Source organism: Vicugna pacos, chromosome 9, assembly GCF_048564905.1.
Source record: "Vicugna pacos chromosome 9, VicPac4, whole genome shotgun sequence".
Taxonomy (NCBI): domain Eukaryota; kingdom Metazoa; phylum Chordata; class Mammalia; order Artiodactyla; family Camelidae; genus Vicugna; species Vicugna pacos.
In genome coordinates this window covers 18570150-18590840 of record NC_132995.1, presented here as the reverse complement: position 1 = coordinate 18590840, position 20691 = coordinate 18570150, and the positions used below count along the sequence as shown (strand labels likewise).

Below are 20691 nucleotides of genomic sequence, written 5' to 3'. Positions count from 1 at the left end.
CGGGGTTCGGGGCCGGGGGGCGGGGAGAGGGGGAGAAGGCGGGCAGAGGGGTGGGAGGAGGAGCGCGGGAGCGGCCCCGGCGGGTGAAGCCCCGGCCCCCGCCCCGGACTGGGGGTCACGGCATCGGGGGGGGCGCTCAGCCGCCGCCGCCGCGGCCCGGGGCTCAGCGGTCCAGTCTTCTGCCCGCGGCGCGGCTGGAGCGGCGGCGTCGGCAACAGGCAAGCTTAAAGGAAAAGGAGATGATCGTGTCACTCGCCCGCCCGCGGGGGCGCCGCGCCCCCGCTCCCGGCCCTGGGCCTGTCTAGGACCCCCGCCCAGTCCGGGGAGGGGGTGCCGCCTCTCCGCCTCCGCCCGGTGCGCGCACGCAGGGACTCGGCGCCTGCCGGGCCGAGCCCGTCCCGGGGCGCTAGCTACTTCGGCCCGCCCCTCTTCCCCACCTCGCCTCGCCCCCTGGCCGCCCCCTGCTGCCCCGCCCGGGCTGCACTCTCCTCCACCCGCCGCGTCCAAAGTCCTCAGCTCGGACCCCGGGCCTGGGCCCGCAGGCGGGCGCCGGCGCCCTCGGGGAAAGAGGCGGGCGCGGGCCGGAGTGGGTGGGGGCTGCTCTCAGACCCCACGCCACCCGGGCTCCTCCCCCGGGAACCGCCGCCGCCACTTCCCCCAATTTTTTTTTCCCGGGCAAACTTTCCCGGGCCGGTCCCGGGGGTCGGCGTGGGAGGGGGTGCCTCTAAGTTTCCTCTCCAGACTGGGAAGATCACTGTACCTCCACCCCGCCCCTCGCCCCCTAGGCCCCGGGCCGCGCCCCCCAGCCCAAGCGCAGGCAGATCCGAGGGCGGGACGGGAGTGGGGGCAGGAACTCGGACTCCCAAGCCCATCCCCCGCCTCGGGGCGCCCGGAGAAGGGCCACCGCGCCCAGAGCCTGGCCTGCCGGCAGTACTGAGCAAAAAGAATTGATTATTGATTGGGTGATAGGAGTCGCGGAGGCTTCTCGCGGGCCGGGCCGGCGGGCGGTGGAGAGGAGGAGCTGGCAGGGCTGCGTTGGCGGCGGGACGACTCGGGTTCACTTACGGGCTGCCGCGAGGGCGCGGGTGGGCTGGAGCTCATTGGGACGACCCCCGGGCAGCGGCGGTTGAGCTGGAGTCGGAGCCGGAGCGGCGCGGGCGGCGGCGCATCGATGCGCTGCGGGCTCGATTGCGTCTCCCTGGGCCAGCTCTTGGGCCGGGAATGGGGCGGCCGCGGCGGGGCCGGCTCCGGGCGGAGGTGGCGGGGGCGCGGGGGTGACCGCCAGGCCCACGGTCCCCGAGGCAGCGCTCTTCCTGGGAGCGCCGCTGGGGCCCAGGGAGTCCCCTGGGCCCCGCGTCTGATAGTCCCGGGGAGGGCCGGAGCCCCGCGCCCTGGGACTGGCTGCCCGAGCGCTCCTGGAGCTGCAAACCCTGGCCTTCTTCCTTCCTTTTTTTTTTTTTTCTTACGTTTCTTTTTTAGTCTTTTTCTCCCTCTTCTTCTGGCCCCTCTTCTCTTTATTTTTTCTTTGTGATTGTTTTTGCAAGTTTGTTTTAAAAGTTCACAGGCATGCTTTCTTTTCTTTTAGACCAGGAGACCGTGATCTCACCCTGACGGTAAGATCAAAAGTCTCCGCTCGCCCCCAGCCTGCGGGCTTGGGCTGGGTCCAGACGCCTCCCTGAATGCAGATGTGCGGCCGCCGTCCTCCCGGGCTATAAAGCCGCCTCCTGCGCCTTGGTGCGCGCAGGAGCGCTCGGAATCGCGGGATGCGGACCCCGGGCGGTTGCGGGGAGTTGGAATCGGGCTGCGGCTGGGCTCCGGGGCTGGCCTTGTGCGGCAGAGTCGGGGGTGGGGGCCGCCGTGTGCAGTTGGTGCCTGCAGCCGCATAGGCCGGAGCGACTGCCCCTCCAGGCCCGGGAGACCCGGCTGTGGGGCGTGAAACGCTTCTTGCGAACGAGGAAACGGTGAGTTGGCAGACGCCGCCTGCGGCCTCAGGATTCTACGATTCTAGTAGCGGCACGGAGCACTTCTTTTCTGAAGGAGGATAGGCGCCGCGGGAGGTCAGCTCCTGCCTGCTCCTGACTCACCTTCCACGCGCCGAGCGCCCATTTAGGCGCGCCGGTTGTGGCGAGTGCACAGCGCTGGGCGCCGCACACTGAAGGCTTGAGAGTTTCGCCCTGGCTAGTGTTTCCCCCTCCTCCTTTCCTTCCTCGAGCTGCTCTCCAAACCTCAGTTCCCTCCGCCCCCTCCCCCTGCCGGCCGCGGCCTGAGCATGGGTCTCCGCGCGGCGGGCAGCCACCGCCCGATCTCTGCCTCGCCCTCCCCCGCTCAGGCGCTGCGCGCAGTGCGATCCGCCCCAACATCTGTCCGTCCAACCATTGGCGCATCCATCAGTGTCAATGAGCTGCACATCGCGGCTACAGCCCGTCACGCACAACACGGGCTATGCGGAGTGCGTACTGTGACCGCGCTGCCTTGCCCCGAAAGGCAAACAGGGTTCCAGCCTGCCTTGGCACAGCCTGGAACCCTGATCTCTTTGGGTTTTTAGCCACACGCACTTCCTTTAATTTTGGAACTTCTAAACAAGACTAGTTTTGCAGGCCATTCTAGGGATGGGACAGATGCAGGGGACAGTATCAGCCTAGCCCTTGCATTCCACCACGTGCTCTCTGCCCCTTTTCTGTGGACTGGGTGTGGCATAAGAAAGAAAGGGGCGAGGCTTCCCAAATCCGCAGCAAGCACAGTACAGACCCGGAAGCTACCTGAATGCCTTGGCTTAAACCCGCTTCAGCTGGGCTGAGTCTGAGGCTGTCGATGTTGCCAGGCAGGTCTTAGCCAGAAGGACTAAAGCTAAAACTTCACTAGGCTGCTTCATGACATGGCCTGACAGTAAGGAGCGTGGGGAGGGAAGAAAATTCGGATCCAGGGAGAATTAAGGGGTCAATTTAGGGAGAAATAGTGACTGGGTGGCACTAAGTCTGTAATTCACATGTTATTTACAAAGAGAGAGGGCAGGGCCATATGTTGGAGAAGCCAGTGCTTTGCAGGGACTTCGGCCATTCTCCCAGAGTGCTGACCCCAGCGGCAGCGACGGCGGTGGTGGCATGTTCCCCTGCTTTTGTTTCTTTCTTTTCCCTACCGTCCCCCTACCCACCCCCCAACACACACAACGTACGGAAGACAGACATTTTCACATATGTTCCCAATCATAAGACCAGTCTGGCCGTGCCAAGGGGCCTTTCTTGTCCTCCGAAGAACTTAAGGGGAAGAGCTCACATAGGACCTACTCCTTGGACATCTGCGGGGCGGCTGTACCTGGGCATTTTACCTGACTTTATTCCTACTGTAAATATTTCTGTCCGGGTGCCTGGTGAGTTCTGCCCCTCAGTGGACTACCCAAGCTGGTCAAAACCTGTGCGTCTATTCGTTCCGCGATTTGCAAGTTCAGAGGGATACAGGAACCGCTTCCCTGGCGAGCGCCCAGGTCTGCGCCCGCTGCTCCAGAGGAGGCCAGAGAGGGCCGCGGCGGCGCTCACTGGGGCTCCTTCCTGCGGGAAGGATGGACCGCGCTTTCGCGTGCGGGCTTCGCGCACCACATCCCGCCGCCAAACCGTTTTCACGCTAGACTAGAGGCAGAAAAGACCGAGCCCGGCCACGGAGCTAGAATTCTGTAGAAGACGCACTGTATAGTCTTTGTACCCCACTCTGAAGAGTTAAGGAGACCATTCCTTTGAAAAGCGACTACAGGCTTCCGCCCCGCACAAACACCTGGTAACTTCTTGGCCCCGTGAGTCACGCAAAAAGTAACCCCCTAGGCCAGTTAGATGCTGTCACCTCTAAGAGGTGCTGCGTTTCTGGGAATAATTTTTAAACATCTAAAAATAAAAGGACTGGGCTGGGGGACCGTGGGGAGACAGCGAAACGTCCGGTGGCAAACTGCTTTTGAGGTCAAGTGGTTCACCCGGTTAAGAGCCCAGAAAATTTCCAGGCGCCATGAAGGCAACTCCTGACCCCCAAGATTGCGTCTGGGCCCCAGTAGAACCCCGTTCCTCCTCCGCAGTGGGACGCTGAGCCCTGTTCAGTACAAAGGCTGCCAAACGCCTCTTCTTCAGGTCAGGGGTTAGAAACCCGACTCCAGCTCTCGGAACTCAAGTAGCCCCAGGCCTCGGTGTCTGGGCCTACTTGCCTGGGTCTGTCCCACCCCGGGGGCATTCCTGCCCTTGGCTAACCCCAGCCCCACCCAGGCGAGTTGGAGTCCGGGGAGTATGCGGGCGTGGCTGAAACAAGTGTGCGGTGGAGGAGCTGGGATTCGGGCCTCAGCGCGAGGGAGTCAGGAAGTTCGTGCGGGGAAGGAACAGGCGGGCCACCGCCGGGAGGCAGCCGAGGTTGTATTCAAGGTGCGATTGAGGGGCATTGGGTGACAGCCCGCCGGACTCGAGCCAGGCTGAATGAACTGTGTCCTTACTTGGGATGACCAGGAGGGAAAAGGTTTCCAGAAAGAAGGCATTCTCGAAGCTGCCGATCCAGGCAAGGTAGCCAGCCAGGGTAGGCTGGAGGGCCCAGGAGCAGGGCCCTAAGGCTAGACCTTGGAGAGGGGTTCTCCGTGCCCCGAGGGAGGCGCGGGCCGCCTGGAGGGAGAGAGTAAGTTCCCGGAGCCTGCACCCCATTTCAAGGTATGAGAGCATCTGGCTCGGCGGTGGGCCTTTGGGGAACCCAGTGCCTGCCCAGCAGTGCCAGGGGAGGCGGCGCCAAGTGCTCTCTGGCCTGCGCTGCCTGGTACGCTGGCGCTCTGGTCTGGCCCCTTTCACACTTCTCACACTGCAGTCTGGGCCAGGCAGGAGGGCAGGGAAGCGGACTGCCGCCACCTGCACATCTCAGCTAGGAATTGGGTCCGGGACCATAGCGCCTGACAACCCGCGAAGGATTTGGACCTTGGGGCCAGGCCCTAGCTAGGCGGTAAACTGTTTGCTGAAAGTGCATTTACACAGCGGCGAAGTTTGTTTCTCTTTTTCCGGTAGCTTTGTTTTAACGAACCAGATGTTTTGCCTGTAAATTCTCCCAAGAACTTTTACAGTTTTGACGTGAAATAAACCTTCGAAAATCGGAGCGGTATATTTAATGCTACTTCTGTGGGACCTTGGGGGATCTGGATGTGAGCTGGGGGCGGGGCAAGGCAATCCTCGAAGAAAAGTAGGAGACTTTTCTCGTCCCAAGGTCAAGAACTGGTGCTGAGAATGTGAAACCCACCCTCTCCACCCCCACCCAACACACTCGGGTACACACACTCCCAACCCTCCCCCTCGGGCGGTGGCTTCCTACTTTGTAAATTGCTTGTCGCTCTGGCACAGAGGAGTAGCCCAGCTTTACCAGCTGTGCTCCCTGCAGGTCTGCCAATCCCACCAGGACCACAGGACTCAAAGGCAAAAGGAACTTTGATCTTCCCGAGCTAGCCCAGAGGCCGGCTGTCTGCAGGGGCGGGGCAGAGCAAGGCGGGCCCGGCGGTCCTTGAACTCCTAGGCAAGACTGAGGCTTCCTGAACTTTGGATGGAAACTGATCTAGTCAAGCGCCCTAGAAAGCTAGGGCTCGGCAGGTCCTCACTGATGCCTTGTTCTTCCCCACCCCCCAACTCAAGATTTTCAGCTAGTTATAAACGTCTTTGAAAACAAAAATTAAAAACTATGCACTTAACAGGGAGGGAAGGAACAGAGCTTTCCAACGGGAACTGGTCTACCTACATACCTATTTCCTACTTGGGTGATGGGTAGAGACTACTTTCTGGGGTTTCCAAGACCAGCTGGGGATTCTCCTTCCCCACCACCCCCAGGTTCTCCTGTGCTCTCAGTCTCAAATTTGCAGATTTGGGGAGCCCAGCTTAGACTCTACTCCCCTTTCTTGCATAGTTCTCTTTCAAGCCCAGTCTTTCACGGAACTTCCAAAAAAACTTTTTTAGGAGACCCAAGATTAAAGAAAATAGAAACTCTTTGTGTTTCGGTCTAAGAAGGACTGAAGTACATCAAGTCCAGCTTGGAGGGCACAATTACTAGCGAAATGCCCTTTAGTCAAATCCCACACATCGACTTGATTTGTGCGGGGAATTTCCAGAATTACTTGCTACAGCGTGGTGTGTCCCCCCCACCTTTGGATTTTTGTAAACCATTTAGGCAAAGCTAAAGAAAAAAAGAAAGATAGGAAGGAAGGAAGGAAGGAAGGAAGGAAGGAAGGAAGGGAGGAAGGGAGGGAGAAACTGCACTCGAGACAGCTGCAGCCGCAGTGGGCTCGCCCCTGGCTGGAAGCGAGCAGCTCTTCGCTAGCTGGAAAGCAGAGGTGCCCATCTCTTCCCGTGAGGATGCAAATTCCGCGGTCAGAATCGTGCGTGTGAATTACTGCGTGGGCAGCCAGATGCTAGGCTGAGCTCAGGCTCCTCCAATGCAGGAACCATGGAGAGCAGGAGGTCTCAGAAATCAAACCACCGGGTCTTCTCAGACCCGACAGCCCAGCGTTGCAAGCCTAGTGACCTCATTAACTAGCTAGGGAATTTGCAGGACAAGGAAGTATTTCGTTTCCCCTTTCTCTTCTCCTATATCGTTCTTTTTATCTGTCTTATATATTATGGTTTTGTGTTTGTCGCTGAATTTCCAAACGGGGAAAAACCAAGACGGAGCTCAATTCTCAGTAGGGCAGGAGCAAGAGAGGGACTCTGAGCCGGGGCCTCGTTCTTTCTCATTTTCATTTCTTGAAACTTGGTGCATATCACTTGTGTTTCCGGAATAGCAGAGCCAGAATTCTTTGGGACACGGTGGCCAGCAGGTTCAAATTCTTTGTATACAGATAGTCTCTTATCTCACCAGCTTCAATAACTCCAAGAATTTCCTCCTCCGCAGAGCAGCTCTGAATTTTTCTTTCCGTCTTCGTCTTTCTGCCATTTCTCCTTCCCACATTTCCTTCATCTTTCTTCCACTTCCAGGTCCTACTCTCTACTTCCTTTTTGTCTTTTCTATTCTATCAGTTCCCCGCCCCACTAAGAATTCTCAAAGATTATTTATTTCAGTTCTACCAAGTGCTCACCCGAAAGAGAGCGAGTCCTCCTCCTGTGACAAGGCAGGGGCAGCCACCCGGTGCACAGATCGCAAGGGAACAAAGAAGTTTGTAGCTGCTGCAGCTTTTTAGGTGGGGGGAAGGGGGAGGTCAGAAATAGGTTGACACTTGGTTTAAAATAAAAGAACATGTTAAGAAGTTTCAAAGCTGCCAATAAAAACCTTTAAGTGGCTTGTGATTCAGTGCCTCGAGTTGCGGCAATGGCATTGGTAAATGACTCTAATGCCCAAAGAAAAATATTACAAATGCAGCTGTCTCGGCCACCAATCGGGCGCCGCTCTCCTGCGCGGGCGGTGGCTCCTCTCCGGCGCGGAGGGCACCCGCATTTGCATGATAAATTGACCAGACTGGCGGCAGCCAATGAAATATTCAAATTAGGCCAGGGGTTAGGGGTGGAGTCCCTGGGGCGCCCTCTTTGAGCCCGCGGCGGCAGCTGGCTGGACCACCTCTCCAGCAGCGCCCTCTAGAGGCAGGACGGCGGGGCGGCTGCTCCCGCCCCAGGGATGAGATGGGGGAGTTGGGGTGGTGAGGTGGTGGGCTGGGGTGCTCTCAGGGCCGGTCTAGACGATGAGGCGCTCTGCAGCCTCCGTATGCGTGTTGCACTTGGACGTGTTGATGGATGGCAGAGGCAAGTGGTTACGCCAAGGAGGGGTTTAAGAAGAGCTCTAGCCCCTTCACTCCAGCTCCCCTCTCTAGGTTTCCCTAACAAACCTAGCATTTACATTAAAACAGTGTGTGTGTTCCATTGACAGAACTTCAAGATAAGACTCTTGCCCATCCCAGACCGTGACCACTTTCCTCAAAGCCCTCCAATATTGAAAATCTGGAGCAGACAAATCCAGCTTTCTCAGAGCAGAGGATTGAGTGCCCCTTCGCAGGCCTTGCGGTCCAGGAGGCTGGGAGCCGGGACTAGGTCGGGTGCTGCGAGCACCTGGCCCCTGGGGAAAGCCTGCGCAGGCGCAGCCGGTGTACTGACAACCGGCTGCAGCAGCAGAACACCCATGGGGAAGTACGTCCTGGAGGATGCGCTCGCACCCGCAGGCAGGAGCTCCGGTGAGTGTGCAGAGGCGTGCAGGGAGGAACGTGTGTACGGCACAGGTCAGTAGGGGTGTGGGAATAAAGGAGTGTGCAAAGGTGCAGAGAAGGGACTGGCTCTGTGACAGTGCTGACCTCTGCCTCTAAGAAAAGTGAGGGCTCTGCAAGCACCAGGGGAGCTGGCCTCCTAGCCTGGCTCTGCCTGGGGCTCAGGACTCAGTGGAGGCCTATGCCTGGGCCACTGGGTTGGCTTCCATCAGGGACCAGTGGATAGCTCTTGTCTGTTTAGCATCTGTCCCCTTCCGCACCCTCTTGGCCCATCTGTGCCAAGTACCCTGGGGCCCACCACGACCCTGCAGACTTATTTTTTAAACAGTCTTTAGAAATGCAATTGTCTTTACTGTGGGGTGATGAGCACACTGTTCTTTATCACAACAGGACTTAGAGCCTGGTCCCAGCTAACAACTGCCTCAGGGAGTAATTGATCCCCAGCCCTGCTCCCTCCCAAAGGGTGGTGGTCAGGCTGCGGGGAAGCCTGAGTTCCAGAGCAGAGGGCCCTCGTGGCCACTCTCTGGAGACTCACTCAGCTCAAGTCAGTCATCTTCAGCCACCCTTCCCTGCCCCTTCATCCGGAGGGGCGGGGGGAACCTGTTGGGGGTGCACTCAGAGCCTGGACCCAGGCTGGCTAACCATTTATAAATACTCATAGGAGGAAAAATGATAAGTACTGAAGACAAATTTGAGACAGCGTGAATTTTGATTTTTCATCACCTTCTAGATATTTATCAATGCTTTAAAATATGTTGCCCAAATAGGGGGATTAATTCCTAAGAATTAAGGAGTGTTTGGGCTGAAGAGAAGGGGCTCTTGCCCAGGGAAAACAGGGTAATTTCAGGTACACCAGGGACCTCCCTGCTTTTTGAGAGAATCTTGCATCCCAGCCGAATGCCTGGGAATAGGGCTCCCACCAGAAGGCCTGCCAGCCTTAGAAGCGGTGAGCACCTATGTAGTCCAGTTGGGAGGCGCCCCCTCAGCACCCCAGCCACCCACAGACCCTCCTTCCTCCTCTCAGGCCTCACCTGATGGCCAGGGAAAATGAGACTTGAAAATGGGCCAGAGCCATCCTCCAACAGGGAAATTTGTCAAGGAGTCACACCCGTCTCAAATGTCCGGGAATGCCAGCTGCTCTCTCTCTCTGGAGGATGGCCCTATCTGGGGCACGCTGAGATCCAAGAAGGTAGACAGGGAAGGTGAGAAAGGAGAGGGCTGGCGATCCAACGCAGGGTGCATGAAGAAATGAGGGAGGGCAATTATGAGAAGTACCCATCATAGGCGCCGAAGGACCAAGCGCGCAGCGAATCTGTGCCGGGGCACACGTGGGTACCATGCACCAAGTGACCTCCAGCAGACTGCCCCCCCACCCCACCCCCACCACACACACACACTTTTGAGCCTAGTCTCCTTCATCTCTAAAATGAAGCCCGCTTTGTCCATCTTAAACAATGAGGAGCGATTCAGGGAGGGCCTCTGATGGAAGTCAGGGATGCCTTTTGAAGCCTCGGTTTCCTTGTGCTGCATGCCGGGAGCTTTCAGGGTCAGACGGGGATTTGGAAGAGGAATGGTGTTACTAGCTGTTTGCCCACGGGCAAATCGCAGCAGAGCCAACTTCCCAGGTCTAGTGAGGCTCCCCTGGGATGCTGTATATTGGTGCTTTGGTGAAGAGCTTGGCACTCAGTGGTTGTCCAATAATGGTGATGCTTATTTCAGCCACTGTGAGAAGCGCACCCACGGGGTCAGACCTCCCTGAAAGCAAAGGCTCATAATCAGGGTGAGGTTGAATGCACCCAAGGATGCAAGCTGGTGCTTGGAGTCGGGCATGAAGGAAGGAAGAGGGGAGGTGCAGATGGCAGGACAGGGCCCAGGGCTCCTGACTTCTTGGGAAGAGTGGGCATTTGCTGGGTGAACAAGGAGGATTCTCCAGGCCTTCCTGGGAGCTAATTAAAGGAAGGGGTTTAGTGACGAGTCTCACTGATATTTCTATGTTCCCTGTTAGTAGCGACTGGAATTTGCACCATCCAGGTCAGATGGAAAATAGAAGCCTGGAAAATCTGACACTCTCATTGATTTGCTCTCCTTGCCATCGCTACTCGCTACTCCAGAGAAGGAGCAGTGTGACTTGAGCATCGCAATTAGGAGTCAGCCTGTTAAGGGTTCCTTGCCTGAGCTCCCGGGCTCTGCGGCTCCCAGGCCCGCCTCCTCTCATTTCCGGAGAAGGTGGGTTCGTTCATAGTTCTGAATGAAGCAGGCGGTGCACATATGTCACCTCCTCACAGGAAGGATCATCCGGGCCTTCGGGCACTTTGCTCTCATTTTGGGCAGGTCTTTGAAAGGATGGCACTTTCCCCAATGTTTTAAAAGTATTAACTTCCTTTCAAACATTCTTTAACCTTTAATGTTTTGTAACTTGATGAAAAGGTCATTTTGTTCTGAGGATGCAGCTGTTCCATAATTGTTCAGCTATCAGGGTGAATTCCATCTGAATCCTGAATTCTTTAATGGGACCCAAACCAACACACACACACACACACACACACACACAATATAGATTGCTAGTTTTCAGTATTCGTCCGTGTACGTGTATGTGTGTATGTTTATCTATCTCTATCTGTGCAAACACATATACTCCTAGAGACTTGGATTTAGATTAATATCACTAGATTCTTGCAGAATTACTTCTTTGCAGGAAAATATCTATAAAACTGACCTTTTTTTGAATGAATAGGTTTGCTAAAGATTTGATGATGATCATTTATTATGCACACATTCCTGATTTTTAAAAAAGGGTCTAGTCGATTTCTAATTTCACATTGCCTCGTTGTGCTTGCAATAAATGCGCCCAAGAAGCCCAGGAGAGCTGAGATGCTTTTCCGTCTGTCTTCTTAACACCGTGTCAGTTTTTTAGCTGTCACGGGCTCCAGTAGCCGTTCCCTGCCACCGGTACTTTTCTAAGCTGATGTATTCTTGGAAACAGATGCCTGAGCTTATTGGATGTATATTTAAAATAGAGTTAATAGGCTCAAATAAGAGCACGAAATAATTGTATACAAGGAAATGCATGAAGTTTATGCCTGGACTCACAGTATGTATTTTACTTACTCAAAAGGCATTGGATGTGGTCCCCTGCGTTTCTGGTACTGATGATTGAATTTTTAAGATGAAAGATCTCCAGGCAAATAAGGAGCAGTTGGGCAGGATAGCTGCTTCAAGTCTTCGTAGACTCATGTAAGGAACAGATCTGGTCTGAACTGTGATCAATCAGGAAGAACAGTCCATAAGATGAACACATTAAACTTAAAAGAGAGAATTGATACTCTTCAAAGGATTCAAATTTTACTTAAAAGCAACCACTTTTCAAAGGTCTCCAGCTGGAATAAATGGTGATGAAGTGAAGTGAAACTTGTGACCATCCAGAAGTCTCTTTTTGGGGCCAATCTTCCAGAATTCCTTCAGAGTCACTCATTCCATATTCCCAACTCCAAACTGGATTTCGGCATTTCTCTGGTATCTGATTTTGTTTTGCTGTGTGAGATATATTAAAAATGTAGAAAAATGTGTTAATCAACACCTGTGTAACCACCGCTCAATCACCAGAAGCCCCCTGGACACCCCCTAGTTACAACCCCCTTTCCCAGAGGCCACCACCACCTTGACTTTATAGCCATCACTTTATTGCCTTGCTTTGTAATTAACACTTAGTTGCACATCCCTGTGCCTGTATTTAGACTTTACGAAAAGGAAATCATATTCAATGAATTCTTTTGTGTCTTGTTGCTTTCACCCAGCATCGCCTTTGTGAGACTTGACCACGTGGATGTATGCAGTTTCTACACTGTAGTTTCAAACCTGTAGACCCCGAATATATTGCAGTGTAGTAGGTCTTCCTTTGTCTCTGGTGTTTGGCTATCATGAAAAATGGCACTGCAAACATGCTCATTTGTGTGTTGTGCACGTGTGGGAGAGCCTGTCATACATATACATAGGGGAGGGATTGCTAAGTTGTAGAGTGTGTACATCTACCAACTCCCAACTGTTTTCCAAAGTGATCATGTCAATTTTCACTCCCACAATCAGTTTTTAAGCATTCCCATCATTCCACATCCTTGTCAGGTCAGCATATGATATTATAAGCTTTCTTTCCCTCTTTCTTTCTTTTCTTTTCTTTTCTTTCTTTCTTTTCTTTTCTTTCTTTTCTTTCTTTCTTTCTTCTTTCTTTCTTTCTTTCTTTCTCTCTTTCTTTCTTTTTTATTGAGTTATAGTCAGTTTACAATATTGTGTCAATTTCTGGTGTACAGCACAATGTTCCAGTCATACATGAATTTACATATATTCATTTTCATATTCTTTTTCACCATGAGCTACTAGAAGATATTGAATATATTTTCCTGTGCTATACAGTATAAACTTGTTTATCTATTCTATATATACCTGTCAATATCTACAAATATTGAACTCCCAGTCTATCCCTTCCCACCCCTCTACCCGCTGGTAACCAAAAGTCTGTATTCTATGTCTGTGAGTCTGTTTCTGTTTTATATTTAAGTTCATTTGTCTTTTTTTTTTAGATTCCACATATGAGTGATATCATATGGTATTTTTCTTTCTCTTTCTGTCTTACTTCACTTAGAATAATATTTTCCAGAGACATCCATATTGCTGCAAATGGCATTATGTCATTTTTATGGCTGAATAGTATTCCATTGTATAAATATACCACAACTTCTTTATCCAGTCATCTGTCAATAGATATTTAGGTTGTTTCCATGTCTTGGCTATTGTAAATAGTGCTGCTGTGAACATTGGGATGCCGGTGTCTTTTTGAATTAGGGTTCCTTCTGGATATATGCCCAGGAAGGGATTGCTGGGTCATATGGTGAGTCTATTTTCAGTCTTTTGAGGAATCCCCACACTTGCCCCCCTTCTTCTTAATGTTTCCTAATCTAGTGGTGGTTGTTGCTGTCTCTCTGGGTTTAATTTATGTTTCCATGAATGCTAAGGGGATTGAGTCCCTTTTGATGTGTTTTTGGTCACTTGGATTTCTTTATTCATGAGGTGCCTGTTCAAGTCCTTTCCCCATGTTCTGTTGGCTCTGTTTTCTATTGTTTCATAGAAGTTCTTTATTGCCTTGTTTGTTTCAAGTTGCTTCGGGACTGTGAATCAGGATAGAAGTGTTCCAATGAGCTCCCTGATAGCATTTCCTAGGATGCTTTAGTCTGCAAGCAATACAACCCCCTGCTCACACTGGCTTAAGGAAATTGTCTAGTGGTTAATCCTGGCTCAATTATACAAACAGGAACCCAGCTTTCTCTGCCTTCTGACTCTTAGATCTGTGTTCTCAGCATCGACTCATCCTCAAGGTGTTTGTCTCATGATTTCCCATGTGGTCACAAGTGGTCAGAAGATCTGCTTGCTGTTTTGTTTACATCCAATAGAAAAGAGAATTAAAAAAATTTTTTTTTCACTGACCCATGTAATCTGGGACTTTCCCTATAGGTTTCAGGGGCCACTTCTGTGGATAGTAGCCATCACCAGAGGATGCCATCACTTGGCTGACTCAATCCCTTGTAGGGTAAAATGAATAAGGGGGGTGGGGGCAGCCTCAAACAGCTACTACATTCACTGCTAAGCCTGCAGGGGTTTTATATTTTTTTTAATTTGCATAGAGTAAAATTCACTCTTTTGGTATCCAGTTCTTTGAGTTTTGACAAATTCATAGAGTCATGTAACCACCACTGCAATCAAGATTTGGAGACATCCCACCCCCTAAATGGTCCTTTGCGCTGTGCTTTTGTAGTCAAAATATCCTCCTCCCCATCATTCCACTTCCCACACTGGGAACCACTGATCTGTTCTTCATCCCTCTAGTTTTATCTTTTCCAGGATGCGATATAACTGAGATTCTACAGTACGTCACCTTTTGAGTCTGGCTTCTTTCACTTAGTATAATGTATTTGAGATTTATCCACCTTGTTGAGTGTTTCCATAGTTGATATGGATGTACCAGAGTTTGTTTATCCCTGCATCAGTTGAAGGACATTTGGGTTCTTTCCAGTTTGGGGTGATTATGGATAAAGCTGCTATAAGCAGGGGCTTAGAGGGTTTGTGTGCTTAGAAGTTTTCATGTCTCCCACGTCTCAAGATCTAGGACTAGGGTTGCTGGGTCATATGGTCAGAGTATGTTTACCTTTATAGGAAGCTGCCAGACTGTTATCCAAAGTGGCTGCATCATTTTGTATCCCCACCAGCAATGAATGAGAGTTCTGCTTGCTCCCGAAGAGGTTTTCATGGAGGGGAAAGTGCTTCTCAAAGAGTGAGGGTGCTACACAGGGAGTCCATTAGGAAAATTCAAAAGAGGTAGTTTTAAATTCAACTTCTCTGGGCTTCTAGCCCGTCCTGCCGCATGCAGACTGAATACTTCCATTTCCAGATCATTTGCTTCTTTAAAGAGGAAATAGATAAGCATCACTCTACACATTTTGCAAATGAGGGCATGGCACTGCCTCTCTTGGATGAGCTACCGAGAGTGAGATTCCATGGCCTCTCATTGTAGTCCTGAACTCACAAAATAAGAGGAGGTATGGGCACTTGGAGCACTGTTATGCTACGTGGCAAGAACCAGGCAGAGCGAAACATCCAGACGTACAATTTGAATGGCAGGGCTGGCAGGGACCTAGGCACCTATGACCTGTCACACACACAGCTCCCCAGAACCCCAGCCCAGGACTCCTTGCCTCCCAGATGCAGCGCAGGGTCCCACCAACCCTGAGGTGGGACAGACTTATGGGTCATGGCAGCTGTGCCCTCAGGACAGAAATGAGGCTAAATGCTAGATACCCTGTGGCCAGAACGCCCACACACTAGCTTACCTCCCCCAAGCCTTCATTTCTTTCATTTTAGTGCCCAATTCTGAGGCACCTTCACATTTCAAATGTCCTGAGAATATGTTTAATTAGAACTTGGCCATACAGCCTTTTAAAATAAAGCAGAAGGGACCAGCTAATTATATCGCTCAGCATTCTGTGGCAAACATATATTTTTTAATAAAACACTTTCCTAACCAGAGTAATCCCTTGAGATGCAAATCCTCATTTATAAGAAGTTTCCCAACGGGAGTTAAAGAGAAGCTGCCTTATAAAGAGAAGAGACAAAGAGGGCAGGGAAGTGTTTTCAGAGAGCTTTTTAAAAGATGCACTCGCTCCGAGGTTGAAGTACAGCTATTTTAAAGACGCAAATTTTTATACCCAATGTCTTATTCTTTCCTGCATTTTTGATCATTTATATCTCCCCTTTCCCCTCTTTTTGATCATGACCACAAATGCCCATATCTCTCATTCGGGTCTTTTTCGTAAGTACGATAGTTAAATAAGCAAGTGATTCGCTCACAATGCAGTGCACCTGCTGCTGATGGGCGGGGTTCCCAGCCCCTCCCCTCGCTCTCTGGCCACCCACCCCCACCCCCTTCTCTGTTCCTGCCAAGCCTGCGCAGTGCAGTGCGGAGGGTGGGGCTGGGGCTGGGTCCTCCCCGCAGTGTCCGGAGCCCAGGGTAGGGAGGAGGGGGATTTAGATTCTCCTGCCCCGTGTCTCTGGCAGCCGTGATCCGACCGGACATTTTGCACTTACGAGGCTGACAGCCCCGGTGAATAACAGCACTAACAGTGACAGCTGACGTTGGCTGGGGTTAACTCCACTCAGAGCAGCGTGCTAAGAGGTGTGGATATCTTACCTCGTCTAATCTGTTTAATCCACACAGGACTCCGGAAATGTAGGTGTTCTTCCTCAATCAGCAGATAAGAAAGGCAAGACCTGGTAAGGTGAAGTAATGCATGAAGGACCACCTCATGGCTGTCAGAAGTGGGTAGCACTTGGATTTGAACTCAGGTCCGTCAGCTCCAGGACTCAACCCCTCCCCTCCCACCACAAGACTTGAGGACACCTAGGATGTGCTTTGTGCCTCTCTTTGTGGTAAGCTGGGTGGCACAGACCCTCTGCTTTCAAATAAGTCCTGTGTCTGTTCAGGGTTGTGGCAGGGGAGGGAGGACACACTCAAGTTAGGATGATTCAGGAAGGATTTCCTGAAGAGGGTGCTGGTAAGGGTGAAGAGAAGTACCAGAGAAGGTGCTGGGAACGAGATAGCCATTGGTTCCTGGAAGCCGGAAGGAGGGCATCTTAAAGCTGCCACCGTCAGAAGACCCACAGGAAGGGGACCAGGGGGTGACATCTCACACTGCCCTGTCTTCCCTTCCTCCACTCTCCTGCCAGGACTCCAGGTTGGGTAAATCCCGCTAGAAGCTAGTTGGAAAAAGTCAAAGGTTGAAACAGCCATCCAAGTTGGCCTCCCGGGCACAGCGCAGGGGAGAGCTGGAAGGGCTGTGGCGAGAAACCAGCATGGGTGCAGTGCCCCCCTTGCCAGGCTGCCAGCCGTGCCTGCTCTGTGCCAGGCGGGAGGGAGGAGCCAGGTGCCTTCAAGGACTCTTAGGTCCTTGATGGAGGAGATGTTTACTTGGCTAAGGGACTATATGACCCACCAGGTACAAGCTGTAGGGGATGCTTGGGGTTTGCTGTTGCTGCACTGCTTCAAAGAGGCAGTCTGGAATCGGCACGTCCCTCCACCTGCAAACACCCAAGCAAACCCCTGCGACTGGCCCTTTTCACTTGAAACAAAATGTGTATAATTCCCTATTATTGAAAACTTGGATTAAATAATATTTAATTGTAAAAATAGAAGAAAAGGGAAGTCACTCACCACCTCCTTCTCCAAAGACAACAATCATAATGGTTTGATAGACTTCTTTCCCTTTGTTTTCTTCTGAGCTCTTCCTCTTGAGATACAGTAATATTGTGTGTGCCGCTTAGAATTTTGAATTTTTGATTGAGCATTGTCACGGCACTTTGCCACATTATAATAAAATCTTTGGCAAACAAGTTTTGATGGCTGCGTAATATTCCATTGTATGGCTCTAACAGAGTTATTATCATCATTCTTCTACTAGTTAAATGTTTAGGTTATTTTTTAAATTTATATTATATAGAGCCATAATTAGTAAACTTGTGTATAAAGAAATTTTTCCCATTTCAGATTACTTCTTCAGGATGACAGCCCCAAAATAAAATTACTGGATCAAAAAAAGCTAAAGAAACAGGTGGAATTAATTTCAAAAATGAATTTTATTTAACCAATTACAGGCCCCAAATTGTCATCTCAACATTTTAACATGTAATCGATATAAATAAAAGCTAGTAATGAGATATTTTACATGCTTTTTTCATGTAAACCTTTGAAATCTGGTATACATGTTATACTTACAACACATCTCAATTCAGATCGGCAACATTTCACAACAGCCACACAAGTAGCTAATAGCGTCTGTGTTGGACAGTGCGGGTCTAAAATGAGGAAACTACAGAGATATTTGCCACCCCTGGCATTGTCACTTAGTCCCCAAATCCAGCTGCCATCTGATGCCTCCCTCAGCCCCCTTACTGGCCTTTGGATTGACAGTGGATCAGGTGGTCAGGTGTAGTATGACTTCTGTACCTGGGCATTTTTACCTGTTGTCTTCATTCCTGCTTTGGTGATAACAAATCACATCTCCCCATCCAGGTTGTTTGTTTTGGACTCATTCATTCAGAAATATTTATTGAGCACTTCCCAGATGTTAAGCTCTGTGCCTCGCCCTAGAGATACAGGTAAACAAACAGACTTTTCTTGTGAATTAATTACAGAACTTGTCAGTGTTCTTAGGGTCTAGTGGGGAGACAGGCTTTAATCACATAATTGCACAAGTATGTCATTTTGAACTTGTGATCAGTGCTGTGGAGGAAATGTATGTTTAAAAAATCCTAGCCCTTGGGTCACTGTTTGAGTGGCTTGTCCCTCGGGGTGTTTCGTAGAGGTGGTCCAGCCCTGGCCAGGCTGCCTTGGTGAACACTGATGTGAGGAGACATGGATGAGAAGACCTCAAGGTACCCCTGGTCCCAAGCATCCATAAGTTTCTAGGACGAACAGTGGCTCACCAGTTCTTAAGTCAGTGACCCAGTTCATCTATTTGTGTTTAGAGTCTCCCAAAATACTTGAGGCCAGCTGGAACACCAGCGGTAATGAGGAGGTAGAAGGCAACTCATTCGTTCATTCAGTCGTGCATCAGTTCTCATTGAGTAATCCGGAGGACGTCCAGCCCCGCTCTGGACAGCAGGAAAGCAAAGCCAACGTTCCCTTTGGCCAGACGACACTGCCAGCTGGGCACACTTTCCCAAAGAAGATAACGATTTAAAGAAGAGGGAAAAATCAATGCTAATAGAACTCCTTTTCTAGTTCCTAAATATCGTCCACCATGACCGATGCTTTGAGCCCGTGGCTGTGCTGGAAAGCGTGAGCCCTGGGTGGACGCAATCTTGTGAGCTCCTCAAACCTGGTCAAATCAATAAACGAGAGGCAGCTCTGAAGCCAGCTGGGTGGAGGAGGGGGCTGGGCTCAAGGGGCAAACTGTACCATTCCTCTTCTACCCCCTGACACAGGACGGGGACCCTCCCTTCAGCCTGAAGTCCCCGGGGACGGGGCAATTTCAGCTGCACTTGATGTAACCTATACATCACTGTCTTCTGGACCAGCTCTCAAATTAAACTCTGATGTATAAAGTTAAACAAAAATGAGATAAAAATTGGCAGAGGTTGAAGAGGGTCAAAGTAGTCAAAACACAAGGTAGACTATTGCTCTTTTTGATTTATGTTATTCTGTACCCTTAGAAAAAAAAAGAAAATTATAAATCTCCCTGAGACTTTTTCATTGAGGATGAGGCATTACTAATTTATCTGCAATAGACTCCCAGGTTTCTCAGCTGGGAGGAGCACCGTGACTATTGTTTCTAGCGAAGATGCCAGGGTTCGACCTCGCAAGGGACCTGCGACGGTGGGAAAGCATCCTGCAGGATTAGAATCCTAAGGCAGCAGCCTTAATGAGGATCCCGTAGCATCGCTCACATCGTAGCCCAAGGGGGCTGCTCTGCCTCATTTTCTGATTTAATCTCCCCACCCTCAAGGGGGTGAAGCCCGCAGAACTCATCGCCCCCCTTTGATAACTGAGAAAACTGAGGCTTAAAGAAACTGCAGATCTTCTGTAAATATTAGCATGCCCAGAAGACACCGGAACACAGAAGTGAATAGGAGGAAGGTCCCTCTGCTCTTACAGACCTCACCTTCCAGTGACAGGGGAAGTAATCACGCGACATGACTGGAAATAAAGTATGATTAGGGGCAGAATGAACTGCAGCGAAGAGAAGGAAACAGGACGAGGGAAGAGAGAGGGGTGGATGTGGGAAGCCCATGGAAGGCATAAACGAAGGGAGTGACGATTGGATTCACAATTTTAGAAGCTCACAGAGGCCGCCGTGTGGGTAATGAAGTCAGGCCGGTGAGGAGGTGGTGACCGTCGTCCAGGCCACACACAGCGGTCACTTAGACCAGGGTGGTGCCTGTGGTGGTGGGTGAAGATCTGTTTTGAAGGTAGGGTGTCTGAAGGGCGTACTTCCTACTCTGGTGCCCTTTCCACAACACAGTACAACCTGCAGTCACATCCCGACACCAGCAGATCTAAGTCCCGAGACAGCCGATCCTTGGGGAGAAGAAAGATGAGGAAAGATGGGAGCTGAGGCAGCGGCTGCAGAAAGCAGGAGTTCTGGAGAGGGGGGTGCTGGTGCTGTGTGTGTGTGTGTGTGTGTGTGTGTGTGTGTGAAAGAGAGTTGTGGCACACATTACCACCCTCGGCCTTCTTTCTTTCCAACTAATTGGAAAAGTTAACTTCAGCCCACTCACCTCTGTTCTTTCCTTAAGCACTTAGTCTGGCTCTTCTCTCTACTGAAGCCACCCTCTCCAAGGCCATCCTTGCTTTTTGCATGGCGCAGCCCATGACCACCGTCAGAGCCGTTCCAGGACAGGTGGACCAGGTGTACAAGTTTCCAAGACCAGCCTTTGATCTGTTTTCTGATGCAACCACAGCTGTTGCAGGGCCCTCCTTGTCTGAGAGACTTGACAGGTACAGGTGTGTATGTGGGGCGGCCCAGGTAGAGCTCAGCCCTGACCTGGCCAGCATCCTTCATCTGCAGAGTTGTGTGAGGCTGGCCAAGCACTGGGCTGCAGCAGGCTGGTGGGGTTTGTTGCTGAAAGAATCATCTAACGAAGTCACTGCCCTTCCCCTGCTCCGGGGCGGTGGGTAACCTGGTTTAGACCCTGAACACTGAGAGGCGCTGGGGATGTCCCCAGAATTTGTACTCCCCAACCCTGCTGAATTCCAAACCTGTGCATTAGAATTATCCCTGAGCGTTCTCATCACCCTCACAATAGCAGTTTCCTCCACCTGAGCGCTGGTCGCCCTGTCCCACCAGGGTCAACCTGGCTGCCCTTCCACGCCCAGCCTGGATAAATTCCACCAGAGGAAGCCTTCTCTGATCCAGGGCCTTGTTCCTTTGTCTGTTACCTTCTTTGATTATGTTGCTTTTTCTGCCACTTGGTTG

At 51.4% G+C, this 20691-nt stretch overlaps 1 long non-coding RNA gene across 1 annotated transcript; it reads left to right on the top strand.

The window, feature by feature from the left end:
- The first annotated feature begins 15734 nt into the window (after positions 1 to 15734).
- LOC140698107 (uncharacterized) lies at positions 15735 to 17431 on the top strand. Its single transcript, XR_012075568.1, has 3 exons — positions 15735 to 15821; positions 15936 to 16147; positions 17262 to 17431. It is a non-coding gene; the product is annotated as an uncharacterized lncRNA (long non-coding RNA).
- Positions 17432 to 20691: the final 3260 nt, after the last annotated feature.